Below are 23941 nucleotides of genomic sequence, written 5' to 3'. Positions count from 1 at the left end.
ATGGGTGACTTAGGCTTAGGTTTTTGTTTTTGAGTGAATTTCTTAGAGGTTATGGGAGGTGTAGATTTTGGTTTTCTTTTCTGTTTCTTTGGTAGTGGAAGAGTGGTTAGAAAGGTAGGCAATTTGATAGTGTCCCAATCAATAGGTTCCTCTTTTGGAATGATTGGTTCACCATGGATGTTTATTGTGGGATCAGCAACAAGGGGTTCAGGTATGGAAGGTAGTGGTTTAGATATAGATTTGGTTACTTCAGTGTTATCTCCACTCCTTCTATGTGCCTTGGCCTTTCTTCTGTTTCCCTTCTGCCATTCCTCTCTTTCTTCCATACTCTCACCAAATATACTCCCTAAAACCTCATCTAGGTTTGTAGTCTTGTCTTCACCCCTGACTTCAATCCCTTTTTCTTTTTCAACTAGACTTGACTTTAGCTGTTGTTCAAGCTTTGCTTGTGCTCTTTTGTCAGCCTTTAATTGCTTGTCTTCTTCCTTCTTGGCTATTGAGAATTTGGGATGTCCTTGCATCACACATATGCTCTTTCCCTCTCTAATGATAATAGCTCTATTTCTCCTTACAGCCTCATCCATGGTCTTTTTGAGATAAGCAATACTTCTGCCTAAAATCTTGTTCTCATCAGCTTTTGGAGGAGGAAAGTCCACTTCTTTTAAAGGATTCTTTGTTGAGTCCTTATTGGATCTTTCATTGGGCTTGAGAATTATAGCTTGTAGTTCTTTGGAAGAAGCTTCTCCATCCTTATGACTCCCTACTGGCATGAGCTCCATGTTGATTGGTTCAATTTTTGTGCTGTATTTCACAGATGTTGATTTGTCTTGTGTAGAACCAAACAACAGTTGCAACCTTTCATCAATTCTCCTCCTTTGCTCTTTCACTTGAATTTCAGCTGTTGCTAGCTGAATCAAATCAATTCCATCAGGCTTGCCCTTGATTTGAATGATTGGAGAAGTAGTGATGGCAGGAACTAGCACTTTAGATATGTTGACTTTTGTAGATGGCTCTCCTTCCCCTTCCCTTTTACTCTCCCCCTTTTTGTTATCATCAAGGAGAGGGGTCAAGCCTTGTGCTTTTGCCAGCTGCATTAGGAGACTGGTTTGAGATTGTTGATTGTGAAGAATGGTGGCCACAGAATCTTCAATAACTTGAACTCTGTCTTCTAACTTGGCCAACCGTTTTTCAGTAACAGATTCTTTCTTCAATCTCAAAACCAAGTCCTGCAATGTACCATAGGGCATGACTGAATCCAATTTTTCTGAAGTATAGGTTTTCAAGTCAGCAATATCCTTCCTGAGATCATCCATACTCAGATTCTGCTTCACTTGCTGCAGCTTCATGAGATGCAGTGAGTCCAGGTGAGCTTGAAGGATAGCCTTGATACTTGCATGTGAAGTATTCTGAATGGCCTGTTGAATAGTGTTGATTTGTTTGACTAAAGAGACATTGAATTCCCCTGATCTATACTCCTTAGTCAAGGCCCATTCAGGTAGATTTGGAATTGAACTAGGGCCTTCATCTCCCCCTAAGTTCATGCTTCCATCAAAAGAAATAGAGTCATCATCATCAGAATTTGCTCCAAATTCCTCAGATGGCTCACCAGCTGTAGAAGGCATTTTGTTAATGGCAGCTTTATCCCTTTGAAGAGATTCTGTTGTGTGCACTAGATGTAGTGACCTTTCTGCCTCCTCATTGCCCTGAGCAGCCAACAGTTGATAGGCTGTCACAGGATGAGTAAAAGTGTCAGCATCCAAGGAAATGTTATCAATTACAGCTTTGTAATGTTGCTGAAATTGTCTTTCCTTTTCAGCATCATCCACAATCATTGACTCATTAGCAATGGCTGGTTCCACCCTTGTATCTACTGTACCTGCTTTTCTCTCTTTTTCTCTATGTTCTTGCATCAGGGGCTCCCCCTGGCTCACACAACTCACTCCCTCACCTTCACCTACTAAGGTGGTACTCCACTCACTTACTTTTGCCATGCTGGAAGAAATAGCATGCATTTTTGAGCTCTCAATCTCTCCTTTTGCCTGGGAGCAACCCAGCCTCTCACTCAAATTGTCACTCCCTTCCCTCAATCCTAAGAGTGATTGCACAGTATTCATGTCCTCTACACTTGGGATTAATTCAGTTATTTGTGTAGAGACTGTCAACGGATGTGGAATATCCGTTGAAGGTGAAACTGATGTTATCAACGGATAACTGCTGTTAAGCTTATCCGTTGAAGAACAACCACTTGTCAACGGATGAGTGATATCCGTTGAAGAAGGAAAAGAAGTTGAAATTGAAAGTGATATAACTGTTGAATCTGTGTAGATTGATTTGAGATGTGGTGACACAGATCCTTCAATTATATCTGAAAGAATTTGCGGGTGATCCAACAAATCATCTAAGAGATGATGATCACCTGTATTTGAGTGGGGCTTCTCCCTGAGTTGTAAAGAGGGAGAATCAGGAATTGATGGGAATAACATATCCACATCCAGAGATGGTGATGAAGTGTTTGGTGATTGATGTGTGATTATTGTGAGAGAATGGGGCTGTGACTCCACATTTATTGGAGTCACATCAAACTGAGTTTGAGAAGGCATAGATACAGATGGATGTATCTGTGCAGTGTGTGCACCCTGTGTAGAAGATTGGGTTCTAGCCTTCTTTCTTCTAATAAAGGCTTTTGTTGGTGAGTGTTTGGCTTTAGTGTCCCTCCCTCGTTTGTTCTGTGTTCCTGGTTTGGAACTATTTACAATAGTAACATCCTTTTGGGAGGATGCTACTAGGGATGTGCTAGATACCTTTTCAACCACCACAGCTTTTTGAGAAACTGTGGCTTGGCTAGCTTGGGAAGCACTCAACTTTCCTTCCTTATCCTGGGGGTTTCTTTGATGTTCACCCCTCCCCTCACCACTCACACCCTGTTCACTCACCTCAGGGTTAATAGTTGGTGTTACAACTGTTGTCTTTTGAGAAACAACAGAGGTGGATTTCTTTGTCTTTGATTTTGAAAGTTTAGTTTTGGTGACCTTGGTAGAAATCTGTTGGGGCATCACAGATTTCATGGCCACACTAGAAGATAAAGAAATAGAGGGGTTGGAAGAAGTAGGAGTTGTAGAAGCAATTACCTCACCTACCTGAGGTGCATTCATGATTGGTAAATATACCAATGGCACACTGCTGTTAAGATCCATTCTCATCAAGTCTGCAAGAACTCTTTTCTCTTGTGCCCAGCACTTGAGTTTATTATTCTCATTGATTATGACTAAACCTTCAGCAACATGGTTAGCCAATAACATAAAGAATCTAGCATAATAGATGTTATTAGGTCTATTAGCTTTGTTACCTAATCTAGTACCTAATTCTAGCATCACATAGTTGCTAAAGTTAAAATACCTATCAGAAACAAGCATATAGAGCATATTAACCAGAGATGAAGTTATGGCATCAAAATTACTAATTTTCCCAGAGAAAACCTTTATAAAGGCATCCCCAAGGAAACTCCATTCTTTCCTAAGGCCTTTTCTTCTAATACTCCCTAAATTAGCAGAGTTAAGAGAATAACCTATGGAATCTAACATGCTGGATACATCACTATCAGTGTGTGGTGTCATGGCATTGTTCTCAGGCAATTTAAAACATGCTTGTAAATCATCACAGTTAATACAGTGAGTTTTACCTTTGAGAGTGAAGGAGATAGTCATATCCATGGAGTTGAACTCAGCAGTTGTCCAAATCTCCTCAACTACTTCACAGAAAATTGTTGGGGCTTCCAGCATTGCATAGCTAAGTTTACAGTTTTTGATGAAGTCCATCATTTTGTGATAGTCTGAGTGGGCTTCATTCTTTTCTACCAAAGCTATGAAATTGTTCTTTTCATAGATGAACCCAGATTGAGACATAATCTTCACGACTGGTGCCATTGTTGTGAGTAGAAATTGCAGAGAATAACTTGAAGTTTTTGCAGAGAGAAAATGGTAAATGCTTGAAATTTCAAGAAAGCGTAAAGTAAAAATGAACAATCAGAAGGACTTATATGCTTTCTCAAATTAATAAACAAAAATATAAAATAAAGATTTATCAATAAATATGCGTTAGTGAATTTCAGCCGTTTAAGAATAAACTGTAAGTATTCTAAAAACTACCTTTAAAACCAATACATACAGATGTATGTATGAGTATCAACGGTTAAGAGAATAGAATCAACGGCTGTTAAACACCTGAATCGATTGATGTGACATTTCAACGGATAAGGCAAATTGTCATCCGTTGAAAGGTACTTCAGTTTTATCCGTTGACGGATAAAAATTCCAGAAATGTATTTGTCTTTCAACGGATAATTACTATCCGTTGATAGAGCAATTTTGACTTTCAACGGATAGGGAACATCCGTTGATGGAATAAACTATGTTAAAAGTCAAATTTGTTCTTAGCAACTAATATATTTCAGGCTTCAATTCAAATTGCAATAAAGACATGAATTTTAAGAGTAATTAAGCATACCTAGCTCACTTACCAATCTTGTGAATGTTGATTCATCAAGTGGCTTGGTAAATATGTCAGCAATTTGCTGTTCACTTGGAACAAAATGTAGTTCCACTGTACCATTCATGACATGCTCCCTAATGAAGTGGTACTTGATATCAATGTGCTTGGTCCTTGAGTGCTGCACAGGATTCTCTGTTATGGCTATGGCACTTGTGTTGTCACAAAAGATAGGAATTCTATCAACATGAAGTCCATAGTCAAGGAGTTGGTTCCTCATCCATAACACTTGAGAACAGCAACTTCCAGCAGCAATGTATTCAGCCTCAGCTGTAGAAGTAGAGACTGAATTTTGCTTTTTGCTAAACCATGATACAAGCTTGTTTCCCAGGAATTGGCAGGAGCCTGTTGTACTTTTCCTATCTATTTTGCAACCTGCATAGTCTGCATCTGAATAACCAATTAGATCAAAGCCAGATTCTCTAGGATACCAAATACCTAAATTTGGTGTACCCTTGAGATATCTGAAAATCCTTTTGATAGCAATTAAGTGAGACTCCCTAGGATCAGCTTGGAATCTAGCACATAGACATGTAGCAAACATTATATCTGGTCTGCTAGCAGTTAAATATAAAAGTGAACCAACCATGCCTCTATAACTTGTAATATCCACAGACCTTTCAGTCTTATTTAATTCAAGTTTGGTGGCAGTGGCCATGGGAGTTTTTGCAGATGAACATTCCATTAAGTCAAACTTCTTTAAAAGATCATAAATATATTTAGTTTGACTAATGAAAATTCCATCACTAACTTGTTTAACTTGTAAACCAAGAAAATAGGTTAGTTCTCCCATTAGGCTCATTTCATAATTACTTTGCATTAGCTTAGCAAACTTTTTGCAAAGTTTATCATCTATAGAGCCAAATATTATGTCATCTACATAAATTTGAACAAGTATACTAGAGCCATTAACATCCCTAAAGAAGAGAGTTTTATCAACAGTACCTCTAGTGAAGTGATTCTCCAAAAGAAATTTTGATAAGGTTTCATACCAGGCTCTAGGTGCTTGCTTCAGTCCATAGAGTGCTTTCAACAGATAATACACATAGTTTGGAAAATTTGGATCTTCAAATCCTGGAGGTTGACTTACATAGACTTCTTCCTCTAATTTCCCATTTAGAAATGCACTCTTGACATCCATTTGATAGACTTTGAAATTGGCATGGGCTGCATGGGCTAGAAATATTCTGATGGCTTCAAGTCTTGCAACAGGAGCATATGTTTCATCAAAATCTATTCCCTCTTGCTGAGAATAGCCTTTAGCAACCAGTCTGGCTTTATTCCTTATGATAATGCCATTTTCATCCATCTTGTTTCTGAATACCCACTTTGTGTCAATAGGACTCTTGTTCTTTGGTTTGGGTACCAGCTTCCATACTTGGTTTCTCTCAAATTGGTTCAGCTCTTCCTGCATAGCTAATATCCAATCTGGATCCAATAGAGCTTCTTCCACTTTCTTAGGTTCCTCCTGAGACAGAAAACTACTATACAGACATTCATCTTGAGTGGCTTTTCTTGTTTGCACTTTAGATGATGCATCACCAATGATCAGTTCAAAGGGATGATTCTTGGTCCATTTCCTTTGTGGTGGAAGATGTGCTCTAGATGAGGTGGCCTCAGTATTGTCATGATGTGAGACAGAGTGTTGACTAGTTGAAACTCCCCCTGAGTTGTTGGTCCTTTGCAGGGAACTTGGAGTTCTATCAACTGATGATGTAAATCGATTATCCGTTGATGAACTATGATCAACGGATGCTTCATTTTGTACTTCAACGGATGATGCACTATGTCTTTCAACGGATACTGCATTGCCTCTATCAACGGATGCAGTATTTTGTGCATTATCCAAGGGCATGTTTTGAATCCCTTTTGAAGTGTCATCTCCATCAGTCTCCTCTTCACTATCATCACAATATATCTCAATGTTGTCAAATTTGAGTCTCTCATTATGTCCCTCATCTGTTAGTCCATCAATCTTTTTATCATCAAACACAACATGCACAGATTCCATAACAATGTTGGTTCTTAGATTGTAGACCCTATAAGATTTTCCAGCTGAGTAACCAACAAATATCCCTTCATCAGCCTTTGCATCAAACTTCCCTTTATGGTCAGATTGATTCCTCAGTATAAAGCATTTACATCCAAAGACATGAAGAAAGTTTAGAGTTGGTTTTCTTCTCTTGAACAACTGATAAGGAGTCATGCCTTTAGCTTGATTGATCAAAGAAATATTCCGAGTGAAGCAGGCACAATTAACAGCTTCAGCCCAGAAATATGTTGGTAACTTTGATTCTTCAAGCATTGTTCTGGCAGCTTCAATTAAAGATCTGTTCTTTCTTTCAACAACCCCATTTTGCTGAGGTGTTCTTGGAGCTGAGAACTCATGCATGATTCCATTTTCTTCACAGAACAGCCTTAATGTCAAATTCTTGAACTCAGTTCCATTGTCACTCCTGATATTTCTAACCTTCAAGTCAGGATGATTGTTGACTTGCCTGATGTGATTGATAATGATTTCACTTGCTTCATCCTTTGATCCAAGAAAATAGACCCATGAGAACTTTGAGAAATCATCTACAATCACTAAGCAATATCTTTTTCTTGCAATAGACAATACATTGACTGGTCCAAACAAATCCATATGTAGCAGCTGTAATGGTTCATCAATTGTTGTTTCAAGCTTCTTTTTGAATGATGCTTTCCTTTGTTTGCCTTTCTGACAAGCATCACACAAACCATCCCTTGAGAATTCAACTAGAGGGATTCCTCTAACTAAGTCCTTTTTGACTAGATCATTCATTGTCTTGAAATTTAAGTGAGATAGCTTCTTGTGCCATAGCCAACTTTCAACTGTGCTTGCTTTGCTGAAGAGACAAGTAATGGATTCTGCATCTGTAGAGTTGAAGTCAGCTATGTACACATTTCCTTTTCTAACTCCAGTTAGAACCACTTTGTTGTCTTTCTTACTAGTGACAACACAGGCTTCAGAATTGAAGGAAACTGTATTCCCTCTATCACATAGTTGACTGATGCTCAGTAAATTGTGCTTGAGACCATCAACTAATGCAACTTCATTAATGATGACATTCCTTGTTGAAATCAAGCCATATCCCATAGTAAACCCTTTGCTGTCATCTCCAAAGGTTATGTTAGGGCCAGCTCTCTCCTTGAACTCTGTGAGCAGGGAGAAATCTCCTGTCATGTGTCTTGAACAACCACTGTCCAAGTACCATAGATTTCTTCCATTTCCCTGCACACCATAAAATCAATCAATTTGATTTTGGTACCCAAGTTTCCTTGGGTCCATTCTTGTTAGCCTTTCTCCTAGACTTCATTCCTCCTGCATCTTTAGACTTAGGTAAGTTTGAGTCAACCTTGGTCTTAGATGTAGTTGGTTGAGGTGTAGGGTTAGTCACAGAATCATTTAGCACATTTGTAAAATTATTAGGCATTGATTGTGCAAACATGTTATTCCACATGGGCATATTGTATGGCATTTGAGGCATACTAAATGCAGCAAGATAAGGATTGTTAAAATATGGCATGTTTACAAAATATGCATAAGGATTTTGTTGAGACATAACAGGCATAGCATGCAGAGGTGATGCAGACATATTAGGCATAGAAGAGGGTACAGTTATGGGAGTCTTCTTAATGGATTTACAATTAGCAGATAGATGATTAACACTACTACAATGCACACAGCTTTTTCTAGGAGCATACCTATCAGGTGTGTAATTGTTGTGTTTATTAACTCCTACCTTCCCATTTTTGTTGGATTTTCTTTTAGATTCCTTTTTATCCTCAACCATCTTGAGCCTATTATTTAACTGTTCTAAGGTCATGTGCCCTACATTCACCTTACTGACATCTTTGGATGTGCTTGCTTCTTCTTTGACAAAGTTCTTTGAAGTTGAACCAAACTTTTTGTTGAGTTTCTTTAGATTCTCTCTTTTAGAAACATCTGCCTATTTTGATTGAGGAACCTTCAACGGATGCTCCTTTTCTTCCTTCAACGGATAACTTTCATCATCCGTTGATTCCACATCCGTTGACAGCCCATCAATTAATTCCAGTTTCTTTTTATTTTTATCCCAGGCAGTTTCACAGAATGATTCAATTCCTTGGACCTTAGCAATTTGAGCACTTACATCCCTAGATGTCTTCCAGGCTTTAATCACCTCTTGCTCTTTCTCTAATTGATTGGAAAGTATTTCTACTTTCTTAACAGATTCAGCTAGTTCATTTTCAACAGATATACAATGCAACTTTGTTTTCTCTAGGTCAATCATCTTATCTTCTAACAAAGCATTTCTATTACTTAAAAACAGATTGTTCTCTCTAATCCTACTATTTTCTTTAGCAAGAGATTTAAGAGACACACGCAAATGATACAATTCGGTAGACATGTCATTAAAAGCATCATTGCACTCTTCTTTAGTAAGCTGTGTTAAGTCAGTAGTGATTACCTGATTGCTTGATGAACTAACTTCATTTTCTTCAGAATCAGCCATGAGAGCAAGGTTGACATACTCCACATCTTCATCCTCTTCATCTCCATTAGCTGCCCAGTCCCTTTCTTGAGTAATGAAAGCCCTCTCCTTTTGCTTGAGTAGATCAAAATATTTCTTTTTGTAATCTACTTGTTCAAATTTCTTCTTTTCAGAAGTTGGCTTTCTGCACTCACCTGCAAAGTGTCCACTTATACCACAATTGAAACACTTGAACTTGGATTTGTCCACAGTGTTTTTGTGAGGTTTAGTGGCTCTAGTGTTTTTCTTGAATTTCATCTTTGCAAATCTTCTGGATAGAAATGCAAGATGCTCATCAATACCATCTGAGTCATCTTGGCTGGAGTTGTCTTCATTTTCAGCAACTTGCTCTTTCCCCTTGCTTGATTCCTGATTTCTTATACCATCTTTGGAGTTTGATGTAGATCTCGCAGTTTCTTGTCTGCATTTCCTCTCATCTTCAGCTACCAATGCAACTGAACTTCCTTTCTTTCTCCCCTTCTCCAATACCTCATCCTGTTCCAGCTCTAGTTCATAAGTCTTCAAGATTCCATACAATCTTTCAAGAGTGAAGTCCTTATAATCTTGAGAGTTTCTTAAGGAGACAGTCATGGGTTTCCATTCCTTTGGCAAGGATCTTAAAAATTTAAGATTTGAATCCTTCACCTGGTACACTCTTCCATACAGCTTCAGTCCATTCAACAGCTTTTGGAACCTATTGAATGTTTCATTTAAAGATTCATTTTCTTCAAAATGAAAGTATTCATACTGTTGAATGAGAAGCTGCATTTTGTTTTCTTTCACTTGTTCTGTACCTTCACACAGTAGTTGAACTGTGTCCCAAACCTCTTTGGCAGTTGTGCAATTTATCACATTATCAAACATATCCATGTTAAGACCATTAAACAAAATGTTCATAGCCTTCTTATCCTTGTGGACTTCTTCTGTGTCTTCCATTGTCCATTCTGCTCTAGGTTTTGGAATGGATTGACCAACAGCAACTGTGGCTGTAGCAACTGTTGCTACTTTGTGGGGAATGTGAGGACCATTCTCAATGCAGTTAACATAACCTTCATCTTGGGAGAGTAGATGAAGGTGCATTTTCACCTTCCAATGGTGATAACTGTCTTTGTCAAGAACTGGGATCTTTACTCCAATATCCTTCTTACTCATCTTTGTTAGATTCCAAGATCTTTAAACTCTTTGTATGTCAAGAGCCTGCTCTGATACCAATTGTTATTCCTAGTGGACTAACAATGAGATTTACAGAAGGGGGGTTGAATGTAAATCTCAAAACTTTTTCAAGTTTTGAGCAGTTTATGAAAGTTGTGTGTTCAAGAAGAACAAGTGTGTGAATTGCTTTAAGCTAATACAGACAGATATATATTCAAGCACAAATGTAAAGAACACAACAGACCTTAAAAACTTTTCTGGTGGATTTGTTGTTCCATCAGAGATGGTATTTTAGAAAATCTGTGATTAAACAATGTTGATCACAGCTGCATCCTAGTACAAACTAGATGAATTTTCTCTCAATATTTTTCTAAACAGCTCTGGAAAATCTCTCTTCTAATTACTAGCTTCTACTTGGTTTATATATTACCAAGTGTACAAGTGAAGAACAATATAAAATACAGTAATAAAATAAGATCTTCACTTGCTTCTTTTCCTGTTCACTCCAGTACTTTGTTGACTATTGCATCTTTGTACTAAAGAAGAACGGCTGCTTTTTCTGTTGTTCCTGAAATTCGGCTACCACATCTCAGTTGTCTCTATCAACCCATGTGCCTCTGTTTGTAGGTACAACTACCCCTTATCAACGGCTAATCATCAGAACATCCGTTGAAGCTTTCATCCGTTGATGCACTCATCCGTTGAAGGATGTTATCCGTTGAAGCTTTCATCCGTTGATGCACTCATCCGTTGAAGGATGTTATCCGTTGATGACTTTATCCGTTGAAGCTTTAGAGACATCCGTTGAAGCTTAGCTTCTCATCCGTTGAAGGTCTTTAAGTCATCCGTTGATACCACTTCACTTATACAAAATTACAAGGCATGAAGTATTTACAATTGGCCTTCCTATCTGCATATCATCTAGTAGTCAACATGACTCATAGTTTCTCTCAACTTCCAAGAATTACATTTTAAATACAGAGACTGAAATATGCTACAACACTAGACTTATTTCTAAGTAAAGCTACACCATCAACGGATAGCCAAAGTGGTCTTATCCGTTGAGGCTACAGACACTAAATTTCTACTTAAGTATTTTGTTAAACATATCATCAAACTAATGCACATACATTCCTAACAAATAACAAATATGCATTTATCGCAAGATCATGCATAAACACATGTACATCACAACAACAGTTATACGGGTAGAAAACTTGCCTGAGCGACTGGGGGGTACAAATGGCTCGGGACGAGTCTGGTAACCTATAAACAACATGTGAGCCGGAATTAAACCAAAGTCACTTGTAAATCTATACTTTAACCAAATTTAGACTCTAACGCTCGATTTGCGCTTACTGATTCTCTTAAGTCACTCGAGTACCCTCGGCTCCACCATTTTTAATAATTTAACCATTACGAGTTTTAAGGCAATTCTTTCGCGAGTGTCTTACCAACTGCCTAACACACTCTACATAAATGTTTCATACTCCAATTAGCCTTTTTGGTCTTTAACATATGTTTCAAAGTAAGGCGAGGGGTAAGGGTTCGTTCGCGAAACGTCGTTACTTAAAACGGCCGTTTCTCCTAAACCGTACACCGGAATCAAACGAACCACATATCAAAACGAAGCTCGTAACATGAACTATCTAAACATGGCAATGGTCAAAACCTAGCAGTGAGTTCAAGGGTTCTGATTTTAAGAACAAAAACAGTCTACGGTAAATCGGGCATTACGACGGCTATGTTTACGCGATTTCCCAAAAATTTACCTAACCAATTCAACCACCAATCAATCCCAATTCATTCAAACAACCAACATCCATCCATATCATACTACAACAGCCCCCAAAACCTCAAGTTCTCCAATTTATGTTATTCTCAATCATGAATTTAAAACTATACTTAAGTCCTTTACTAATCAACAAGTTTCAACATTCAATTCACTACAACTCTAACCCAAACTCTAAACCTACAAGCATTAAGCTACTCTTTTACCATAACAACCAAAATCATCCTAATATTCAAAGTAAAGCTAGGGTTTGAAGATGATATACCTTCCTTGAAGCTTTTAATCAATGAAAGATCCTTGGAATGCCCATGGAAGCCTTGATCTATGCTTAAGCTACCTTGAACTTTCATAAAAAAATCAAGAAAACCAAAGTTATTTCTTGAAGGTTACTATTCACCATCTTCTTCCTTGATTTATTGGAAGAGATTGTGAAGGAATTAGAAGCTTAAACTTATAGGATATCCACATCTATGTACAAGGAACCTTAGATAATTACCTTGTGATTTAACAATGCTTGGAACTAGGATTTTGATTTTTCTTCCTTTGGAAAAGAAGAAAAGCCGAGAGCAAGATGAAGAGAATGAAATGATCTTGTGTTTTTTGATTTGTTTAGCTTAGCTTGGTTGTTTTTGTTTTGTTTTTGGTTAATTACCTTTCTAACCTTGAACTTTGTGTGGTTTTAAATCAACCACATCTCCTTCCCCTTATGTCATGCTTATGATGTCATCATCCCTTACTTGCCCTCTTCTTATTGGTTGGATGACCTCATCATCCCTAACCTCCTTGATTAACTTCCTAATTGTTTGCCTAATGACCGCTGATCTGTTATACGGTTCGCTTAACTTTCGTTCTCGTTTCTCGTTTGAGGGATCATACCTGGGATCTTATTACTTGGGTTTCCTTAACCTTTCTCAATACATTATATTCCTTTTATGATCCTCTCTTATAATCCTTTAATTTAAATCCTTTTTATCATGTTACCTTATACTCAATTCTTTCCGTATCTAGTGGATTTCCGGGAAAAATCAAAGTGTTCGGAATTGATTCTGACGATCTTTACATACACTTATATACCACATAGAGTACTAATAATATCCCAGAAGATCAATAACAGAACCCCTACATAGTGTGGCATGAAAAGTTTTCTCATTCAGCATAATCTGCAAAATCACTATTCATAAGGGTTTCAAAAATTTCTAAAAATTGGGGTTATTACACACTTCAATTCCTGATTCCCCTTCTTTAACTCTGTTGGGGAAGCCAAAATCTAGTGCAAGTGAGCATCATCTTTTAGATGATTTGTTGGCTCACTTGCCAATTCTTTCAGATACTATTGTGACATCTGTGCCTCAAATAACTTCAATCAACACAGAGTCAACAATAGTTTCTCATCCCACCTCATTCATTTCTACTCTCTCGATGGATATTGCTCATCCGTCGAGTAGTGATTGTATCCCGACGGATAAGTTTAACAGCAGTTATCCGTCAGATAGCTTTACCACTCACCCGATGGATATCACTTATCTGTCGAGTGTCTCTGCACAACTTCAAACTTCAATTATTTTTAGTGCAGAAGATTTAGTGGTAATACAATCACTCTTAGGACTGAGAGAGGAGAGTGCTTTGAGTGAGAGGCTGGGTTGCTCCCAGGCAAAAGGAGAGGAAAAGAGTGAATCTCAGCAATCCATTTCTTCAGGATTGGCAAAAGTGAGTGAGAGGAGTCCCACCTTAGTAGGTGAAGGTGAGGGTGTGAGGGTGGGGAGCCAGGGTGAGACCCTGATGCAACAAAAGAGATATTATGAGAGAAAGGCAGGTACAGGAGAAATAAGGCCGGATCTAGCCATTGTTAGTGAGTCAATGATTGTGGATGATGCTGAAAAGGGAAGATAATTTCAGCAACATTACAAAGCTGAAATTGATAACATTTCCTTGGATGCTAATACTTTTACTCATCCTGTGTCAGCCTATCAATTGTTGGCTGCTCAGGGCAATGTGGAGGCAGAGCAGACTTTGAATTTGGTGCACACCACAGAATCTCTTCAAAGAGATAAAGCTGATGTTAACAGGATGCCTTCTCAAGCTGGAGAGCCATCTGAAGAATTTGGAGTAAATTCTAATGATGATGACTCTAGTTCTTTGGATGGAAGCATGAACTTAGGGGGAGCTGAAGGCCCAAGTTCTGCTTTAAGTTTACCTGAATGGGCATGGGTAAAGGAATCTACACCAGGACAATTTGAGGTGTCTTTGGTCAAACAAGTAATAGCTATTCAACAGGCCCTTCAGGAAACTTCAGATGCTGGTACCAAGGCTGTTCTTCAAGCTCACCTAGACTCTTTACATCTAATGAAGATCCAGCACTTAAGACATAATCTCAGTGTGGATGAATTGAAAAGAGATATAGCTGACTTGAAGACCTATAACTCTGAGAAGCTGGATTCAGTAATGCCATATGGTACCATGTAAGATCTACTACTAAGATTGAGGAGAGAATCAGACTCTGAAAAAAAGCTAGCCAAGCTGGAAAACAGAGTTCAAGTTATTGAAGATTCAGTGGCTATTCTTCTTCAAAATCAACAGACTCAGACAAATCTTCTCATGCAACTGGCTAAAGCACAAGGCCTAACTCCTCAACTTGATGATAACAAAAGGGGGAGAGAGAATCAAGTAAGGGGGAGAAAGGACCAACAGAGGGGGGAAACTTCAAGTACAAATCAGCAAAGTAATTGTACCTTCAATTACTATCTCCAAGCCACCAGTTGCAGATGGTATAGATCTAATTAAAGCAGCAGCAGCAAATTTGAAAGTTGCTGAAAAAGGAAAGTTGAGTTTGATCAACTGGGATAAGATTGATGAGGAGATACAGAAAAAGTTTGAACTAGTCAAGGAGCCATTTAAGTCAGCCATCCATCACTCTCATGTCAAGTCAATCAGTATGAATGAGATGAGCATGAACTATCTGGAGAAAGGACAATCTTCCTGCATCAAATCACAAAAGGCTGAAATAATTCTCAAACCAAGGGCAAATTATCCAAAGTCATCTTTGAAGAATCCCTTGGACACTGTGTATGAGACACCCAATCCTGATGAAAAGAAGCTTCTGTCAAGATCCATTGTCTTCTATAAAGATCCAGCTGATTCAGCCTCAAAAAGGAGAATTGCTAAGATATTCAGAAATAGAAAGGAAATTTGTGTGGTAGCTGGACATCCAATGTTTGCTCAAGCAAGGAAAGAAGAGAAAGCAAGATTAAAGAAGGAAAAGAGGCAAGCTGCTCTAGATGCTAAGAAATCTAAACAAAAGAAAGAGCAGATTGTCATCTTAGCCAAGCTACAGGCTATAAACTCTTCTCAACAAATTCCCTCTCAACCATCTGAAGCTGCTGAATCAAAGAAGAAGATTGAAGAATAGAAGAAATCCCCAAGAAAGAAGGAATTGGCTAGAAGTACAAAAAGGAAACTGGATGTTGTTGACAAGGAATTGGAAGATCAATTTCCTAAGGAATCCACACCAGCTAAAACTCAAGCATCAAAGCCCTCTGTGGTATTTGAAGACATAAGGGTGGTGGACCCCTACAGGAACATACATGGAGAGCCTATTGTGCCAAAGAATGAGCCAATAGAGTGGGATAAATTACCAATTCCTGACTTCAACTTGCCAATCTTTACCAAGCCAAAAAGGACAAAATCAAGGGCAGTCAAGAAAGTGAAGTTGTCACCTCTCAAATCCAAGTTAGTAGTTAAAGCTCAACCCAAGGTCAACATGGGAGACTACTTGTACTTGTGTGACATCAAAGAATTCTCAGATCTAAACCTTTATCTGGAGGAACTGGATGAAGTAAGGGCAATTGATGCATACAGAAACCTACCTGAAAGGTTGGTGTTTAAGTATAAAGGAGGTAGGGAGATTCAGTGGCCTCTTAACAGGATACTTCAAGAAATCCAAGTTGTGTTGATCAAAGTCTATTCATCCTTCAAGAAAAACTTTGGGTTCAATGTAACTGCAAGAAGACTAGTATTGAAGAAGATTGAAGAGCTGAGGAGTGTTAGAGCTAAAGATGCACTCCCAAAGACTCTAATCATCCCATACACAGGGAGAAGAGTGCATCTAAGGCCCTACTGGCTGATGGAATTCATGGATGACAAGGGTGTGAGAAGATTCTTCAGACTAGAAGACCAATTGAGTATCTCTAGCAATGAGACTCTCTTGGAGATGCAAGAAATGCTAGATCTCTCAGAATCTGATGAACTAGAATTCCACAGGCAGCTCCAAAATCAAATTGAAGAAAACAACAGAAAGCTTGGAAGAAGATCCAGACCTTCAAGAAACTAGAAAAACCTGCTCAGGCTAGAGGAGCATCTTGAACTGACTGTGAGCCAAACCTTGTACATTTTGTTTAATTGAAGCACTTTCAGTTTTATCTACTTATCTTTAAAGATATATGTTTAGGATGTTTTGTTATCATCAAGTATCTCTGAATTTATGGCTACAATTCCAGTAGACATAAATTGGGAGAGATTATTGTGAATATGTTGTGTACTTGATGATTACCTAAACAAAACATCTAAGTAGATTTTACTTAGTGAAATAATGTAGCACTCGATGGATAAGTATTATAGTCCCGACGGATAACTCATTATAGTCCCGACGGATGATTAACTTATTATCCATCGAGTGAGTAGCTTATGTAATAATAAGTTTGTAGCACAGTGATGTATGCACCTTTGTATAGAATCTGTAGTAGCAGATAAGTCATGTTGACTTTAACTAGATATGCAGAATAGGTTGATTAATTGTACATAAGTAATGTCTTGTAATTCTGTATAAGTGAAATGAAGTCAAGTGCCAAAATAGCTACCGACGGATGATTAACAAAGCCTTCGACGGATGATCAAATGACTATCAACGGATGCTTAATATAGCAGTCGACGGATGATCAATTAAGTCATCGACGGATGATCTGAAAGTCGACAGATGATCATATCAAGAATTCAAACATCAGTTGAACAGTGAAAGCTGACACACAGCCTACAAACACATTGTGGAAGCCTATTAACTGGGTAATAGAGGACAAAAATCAGCAAAGATTAAGACTGTTAGATTTTATATTTGTTCAGTCTTTTTGACTTTGTAATCTTGGTATTATATAAACCAAGAGAGTAGCAAATAAAAAAATGACTGAGATAGCTGAGAAACACAAAAACAGAGAAATCTTTGTAAGCATAATCTTTAGCATTTCCTGTATTTTCAGCAGTTCCATTTATAAGTAGTTGTGGGCATTTCTGCACACAGAGTCCTCCCGATATATTATATATATCTCTGGTGGAATTGTTTAAATCCACCAGAAAGTTTTTAAAGACTTTTGTTTTTTAATTACTTATGTTTTGATTCATATAAGTTTGCAATCCGCATTGTGCTAATCAAAACAAATATATCTATAATCGAGTTGAACATTTTTATTTCAAGAAAAAGGTTCAAGAATTCCATTCAACCCCCCTTCTGTAATTCTTGCTACATTATTAAGGGACTAACAGTACCTCCTCTCCATCTAGTAAATTTGATGCAATCTGTGAAAAATTAAATAACACATAATTTGCAAGGTTTCCAATAATAACAATGGAGGTAAATGACTGAATATTAACAATTAAGCAAACGTAAAACCTTTTCTTTAAATAATTTTGGGAAAGTTTCATTTTGCTTATTCTTTAGCCAAATTTCGTCATTTCCACGTTCCGGAAATTGGTCCATCAAAAATGACAAGTGTTCACTACAATTAAAATGGCAGATGTAAGGAATTATGATATAGGTCTGGTTATAACTAAACTGCGCAAGTAGGATAATAAAAATACTTACTCAAAATATGGCACAACATCCGTACTATTTTGTAAGACACACAAATGCGCAAGGTGCAAATCTTTGGTGCTCGGGGTGATCATTGTTGCACCAGATAGTGGTCTGCATATTGCATCCTTTGCACGTCTGCCATTTTCTGGAACTCCGACAGTCGATTCCTCAAAGTCAACCAAACACTCAACTGCCTCCTCAGCAATATATGCCTCAGCAATACAACCCTCCGCGCGAGCCCTGTTCCTTACATATCCTTTAAATGTTTTCATGTACCTTTCGAACGGATACATCCACCTAAGGAAAATTGGCCCGCATAGCTCAACCTCTCGCACAAGATGAATCGAAAGGTGAATCATTATGTCAAACAAGGAAGGGGGAAATATTTTTCAAGTTGGCATATTGTTATAATAAGTTGAGACTGTATTTTTTCCAATTTATCGGCTTCAATAACTTTGCTACAAATAGCCTTAAAGAACAGACAAAATCTAATAACGGTGTCCCTGGCCTTTTTATGCAGTGACGATCGAATTGCAATTGAGAGTAGGTGATGCAAAATCATATGGCAGTCATGGGATTTCATTCTGGTAAGTTGGAGAGTTTCCATCGATACCAAGCTCCTAATATTAGAACAAAATCCATCAGGCAACTTCATTCCCAAAAATGATGAGTAAATAGTTTTTTTCAGAATGTGTCAAATTCCAATATGCCAGCGGTAATTTCTCCTTCTTCCCTGCCATTTCGGGCCACAGATTCAATTTTATTCCCATTGCAGCCATGTCAAGACGAACAGATTCCTTGTCTTTTGTCTTTTTTGGTATATTTAGCAAGGTACCTAACAAAGCTTCACATATGTTTTTCTCAATATGCATGACATCGAGGATATGCCTCACCGGCAAGAACTTCCAGTACTCGAGTTGAAAAAATATGGAAAGTTTCTTCCAAACTGGTCGAGGATCTCCTTTTTTTCGTCCAGGTTTTCGTTGTGTCTTACCATAGACATGGCCTTGTAGATATTGTACTATTTGAAACACTTCCTCCCATGTTAAAGGTATAGGTGCAGAACCCTTCTCAATAGTGTTATCAAAAGCCGCTTTCTATTTTCGATATGGGTGGTCACGTGTCAACCACCTTCGATGCCTCATAACTACTGTCTTTCGGTAATTAGGTAGCCTAGTAGCTTTTGTTTGATCAACACATACTACACAACCGTTATAGCCTTTCACAATGTTTCCCGACAAGCTACCTAAGGCAGGATAGTCGCTGATTGTACACAATAATATTCCTCTCAATACAAAGGACTCGCGCTTATATGCATCATACACTTGTTTTCCATGCCATAATTTCTGCAGATCTTCTATCAATGGTTGAAAAAACATATCAATATCATTTCCGGGCTGTGTCGGTCCGGATATCAATAAACATAACAGTATATACTTCCTTTTCATACATAGCCATGGTGGAAGATTGTAAATTGATAGCAAAATCTTAAATTTAGTTATTAATTATTTGTTTATTTAATTATTAGATATTTAGCAATGATTAATTATTAGAGAAAAATATTATTTTAGAATTGTTTAGTAGTGGGGTAGTGGAGTTATGGAGTAAATTATGGACATGTAATTTACCCATTAATTAGTAGTGGTTAGTTTTAGTAATAGTTAGTTTTAATATGTTTGTAAAGCCTATATAATGGCTAGTTTACCTTGAGTTTTAGGAGGAAAAGAAAACAAGAAATATAGCAGTACAAGTTCTCTTCAAAAATGTAGGTGTCTTCTTTTTTCTCTAAGTTTTTCCAACATTGGTATCAGAGCCATATGATCCAGGGCTTATAAAACTCTTATAAAAATACACATATACATATATATATTATCCTTAATATTTTCCATGGCATCTACAAATGCAAAAAATATGGGCATCTGTCAAAGAATTGTAGATTTCAGAATGATGAAGAAAGGTTAGCACAATTGATCGAGTGAGAACCACTCCTTTAGAGTTGTGGAAAGATCCAAAGTGTTTTTGGAGAGAAAGTGCTCCAAAGTGTTTTTTGAGAGAAAGTGCTCCAAAGTGTTTTTGATGAGATAGTGCATCAAAATTGATGGTGGTGAGAAGTGCATCACAGGCGAAGAGAAAGTGCTTCGTAAATTTAAGATTATGGGGGTGAATGTTGGAATAATCTTAAATTTAGTTATTAATTATTTGTTTATTTAATTATTAGATATTTAGCAATGATTAATTATTAGAGAAAAATATTATTTTAGAATTGTTTAGTAGTGGGGTAGTGGAGTTATGGAGTAAATTATGGACATGTAATTTACCCATTAATTAGTAGTGGTTAGTTTTAGTAATAGTTAGTTTTAATATGTTTGTAAAGCCTATTGGAAAAAAAACTTCAGAAAAAAAAGACACCTACATTTTTGAAGAGAACTTGTACTGCTATTTTTACTTACTTTTATTCTTCTTCTAAAACTCAAGGTAAACTAGCCATTATATAGGCTTTACAAACATAAGTGATCGGTTCCTTTTCCATGGAAATGATTAAACCCATCAGATGATAAAACCATCCGCAGGTTTCTAGAATCAGAAGCAAATTCAGGCCACTTCTCATCAACTTCCTTCCATGTTTTTGAATCGGCCGGATGACGAATTTTATTATCCTTGACTCTCTCCGTGTGGTGCCAAGTCAGGTCCTTTGTCATTTTAGGTGAATTGAACAAATTTCTCAATCGTGGTAATAGAGGAAAATACCAAGAACCTTGGCTGGAATGCCTTCAATTTCATCTCCATTTTTGTTCTTCTTCCGTCTAGAGGCTTGACAAATGTGGCAGCTAGTCTCGTCTTCATTTATCTCACCACGGTATAAAGACAGTCATTAGGACAAACATGTATTTATTCATACTCCATTCCTAAAGAAGACAAGATTTTCTTAGCTTCACCGTAAGAAGAAGGAAGGCAGTTACCTTCTGGAAGCATTGTCCCAACTACAAGTAGCAGTTCAGAGAAACACGAATCAGACATTTCAAATTTTTCTTTTAAGTTGTACAATTTCACTAAAGCCTTCATCTTAGTAAATCCTCGACATCCAGTATATAGCGGTTCATTTTCAGATTGCAGATGGTTCAACAAATCTGAGGAATCCAGGGACGCATCATCGTCTCCATCTGTTTCCATGGGGATCTGTTCCACAGATTATGAACTATCGGTTTGTTCAGCGGTAATTGGACTTTGTTCTCTACCATTCTCTCCATTCCAAATCCAACACGTGTAGGTCTCGTCGATACCATATTGGAAAAGTTTAAACAATGCTTAATTGACAACTAAAGTATCGTAACATAGGAATCAGACAACGATTTTTAAAGGAAAAAAATGTTGTGGACAATTCCTTCACCCCACAGTTTTTAGCAAGAAACCCATTGTCTAATGTATTACACACAAATATTTTATTTCCAAAAACAATTGTAATAATAAACTAGAGACAATAGAATTGCCCAATAAATCCGTTGTAATATAGTTTTCACACAAATGTTTGTTTTGGAAAACCGTTGTGGTAATACTCACAACTGGGTATAGCCAACGTAGTGTTATATAGAAACACTTGTGTTGAGTTACTTCACAAAATAGTTTATATTTTAGCCCCTGTCAACTATAAGGAGGAAGCACAACACTTTGTCTCATGTGCACCCTTGTCTGGAGGTGGTCTCACAACACTTTGTAATAACTACACCGTTGATTGGATTCATTTCACACAATAGTATTGTTTACGATTCTGTTGCCTGTAGGAAGGAAGAACAACGCTTGTCTCAAGTGAACCGTTGTGTTAAGCATATCCAGCATGTAGTGTGCATATAAGAAACACATGTATGTGGCCCTGTCTTACGACACTCTGTTACAACAGAACACTTGTGTATACCAGCATTCTAACAACGCTTTCTTGTATCTCTGCTGTTGTCTTACACAAAAACAAACAACGATTGGGTATCGTTGTCTGATATGCGTATCAGGTGGCGCCTCAATACTCAACGGTATTGAGGGGTATCAGACAACGGTTAAAAACCGTTGTGTCAGCCTGTTTTTCCTGTAGTGTTTTATATAGGGATATTAAAACCTTAAAATGAAATAAAAATAATTTACAATTAAAAGAAAATATTTAATATAAGTAGTATGATCATTCAATTTCAAGTATTCTCGTGCACTATAATCCCAGACGCTCGATTACTCTATCTTTTTCTTATTTTGGCATGATTATGTAGCTTCTCAGCATGATCATGTCATTGTCCTCTCTAAAAATTTTTGTTGTTCAAACATGATCATGCTTAGCCCGTAAGCATGATCATACTGTTGTCCTCCATGCATACCTTTTCATGTCAAATTTCTCTGTAAAATCTTGAGCCTCTTGTCCTGCATCAGTCTCCTTCACTTCAACAAAGACTCTACCCCGAGTTCCCATCTGAAATCAGAAGACCGTATGTATTTTTCTTTCTTATCTCTCTATGGTGGTATCTTTTTAGGCAAACTCCCTATCAAAATCTTGTATTTAGCTTTTTCCTCAGAAATAATTTTTAGACATGAAAGCATGATAAGAATCAAATTAAACAAATCATGGTTAACCACGGCAAGCGCAAATTTACAATCAACATCATAATACTCTTGTGTTATATAAAGGGACACCACACATTCACGTTGTTACTTCAGGACATTCTTATCTTTCAACAGATATAAAATATAATTTTCAACATTATTTGTAAAGCTAACTATTTCCTCTCGACTGTTGTGACAAAAGTTCTGATTGAACTCATAAGGTCTACCAAATACTAATTGATATCCACTCAAATTAAAATTATCAAAAACGATAACATCCTTATACTACAAAATAGCAATATCGATCACATAATTTTCACTTGTGCTAATATCAATCAAAAGATTATTCCTTCCAATAATAAACAGTGCTACATAACTTTGTGGAGCCAATTTAATTTCAGGAACCACGTACATCATATTTAAGTTCTCGTAATTTTCATAATCTCTCATAATCTCCAAAATTTGGGGACTCACATTACACAAGGATTTAGACAAGCTCTGATACTGCAAATTATTCACAAAGTTATGATTATCTAAGAACACTTTTTGCACGCCTTTAACATGATGTTCTTCATCACCGTCATTCTTATTTTTGCCTGCATCATTAATTATTTCTTTGGTGTGTTCTTCAATATTCTCGATCTTATCTTGTTTAGTCATATCACATTCCCCAAAATCTGTAGACATAATATTTTCAAAATTTACTTTCTCATCTCATCAAACATTTTTCAAATAATTTTCATCCTTTTCACAAACAACTCTTTTATATTTCCCACACCCAATAAGCTACCATGTTTTGGTTGTGGAAAAATATCATATGCATTGTCGGCATCATCGGGTTCATAATATTGAATTATATCATCATCTTGCCTAAGTTTCATATGCATTTTATATTCATAATCTTCTGATAAAAATCTCTCAAACATCAATCGATTCATCCTCCTCTAAGACTGAATTGGTGTTTTGCTTGTATGTCTCTTATCTGTTTGCAGCTTATCATTTCATTTATCATCACTATTTTTTAGTTTACTAGCCACCGGTTTCACTCGTCTATGTTCATCAACCTCTGTGAACTCAAAGAAACGCTCAACTTCCGAAATTCCGTATAAGAAAAACTCTATTCCTGAGCTATGTATATTGTTGAAATATTGTTTTCAATTTTGTCATAAAATGGCTCAACTCCTCAATTGCCCTTGTATTAGCCGCCTCACAATCACCATCTTTATAACCTCCGATGGTGCCTCTCCTAGTCATTGTATAACGAGGTGAAAATCTAGTTTTGATGCGCAGAACGGAAGATTAAGATCAACAAACGTTAATCCTTAAGAACAAACACGAATCTGCAAGTACGGATCCGAAAAGATAACTCTAGGATTCACCAGAAAGATGAGAAAACTCTCAAGAATTTTTGATAAAATAATCAGGTGCCAATTGTTCCATCATAATATTATTTATGTAGGAATATAATGTTGGGATTTAATCTAAAACTTATTTTAGATA

Source organism: Apium graveolens, chromosome 1 (assembly GCF_009905375.1).
Source record: "Apium graveolens cultivar Ventura chromosome 1, ASM990537v1, whole genome shotgun sequence".
Taxonomy (NCBI): Eukaryota; Viridiplantae; Streptophyta; class Magnoliopsida; order Apiales; family Apiaceae; genus Apium; species Apium graveolens.
This window is presented reverse-complemented; position numbering follows the sequence as displayed.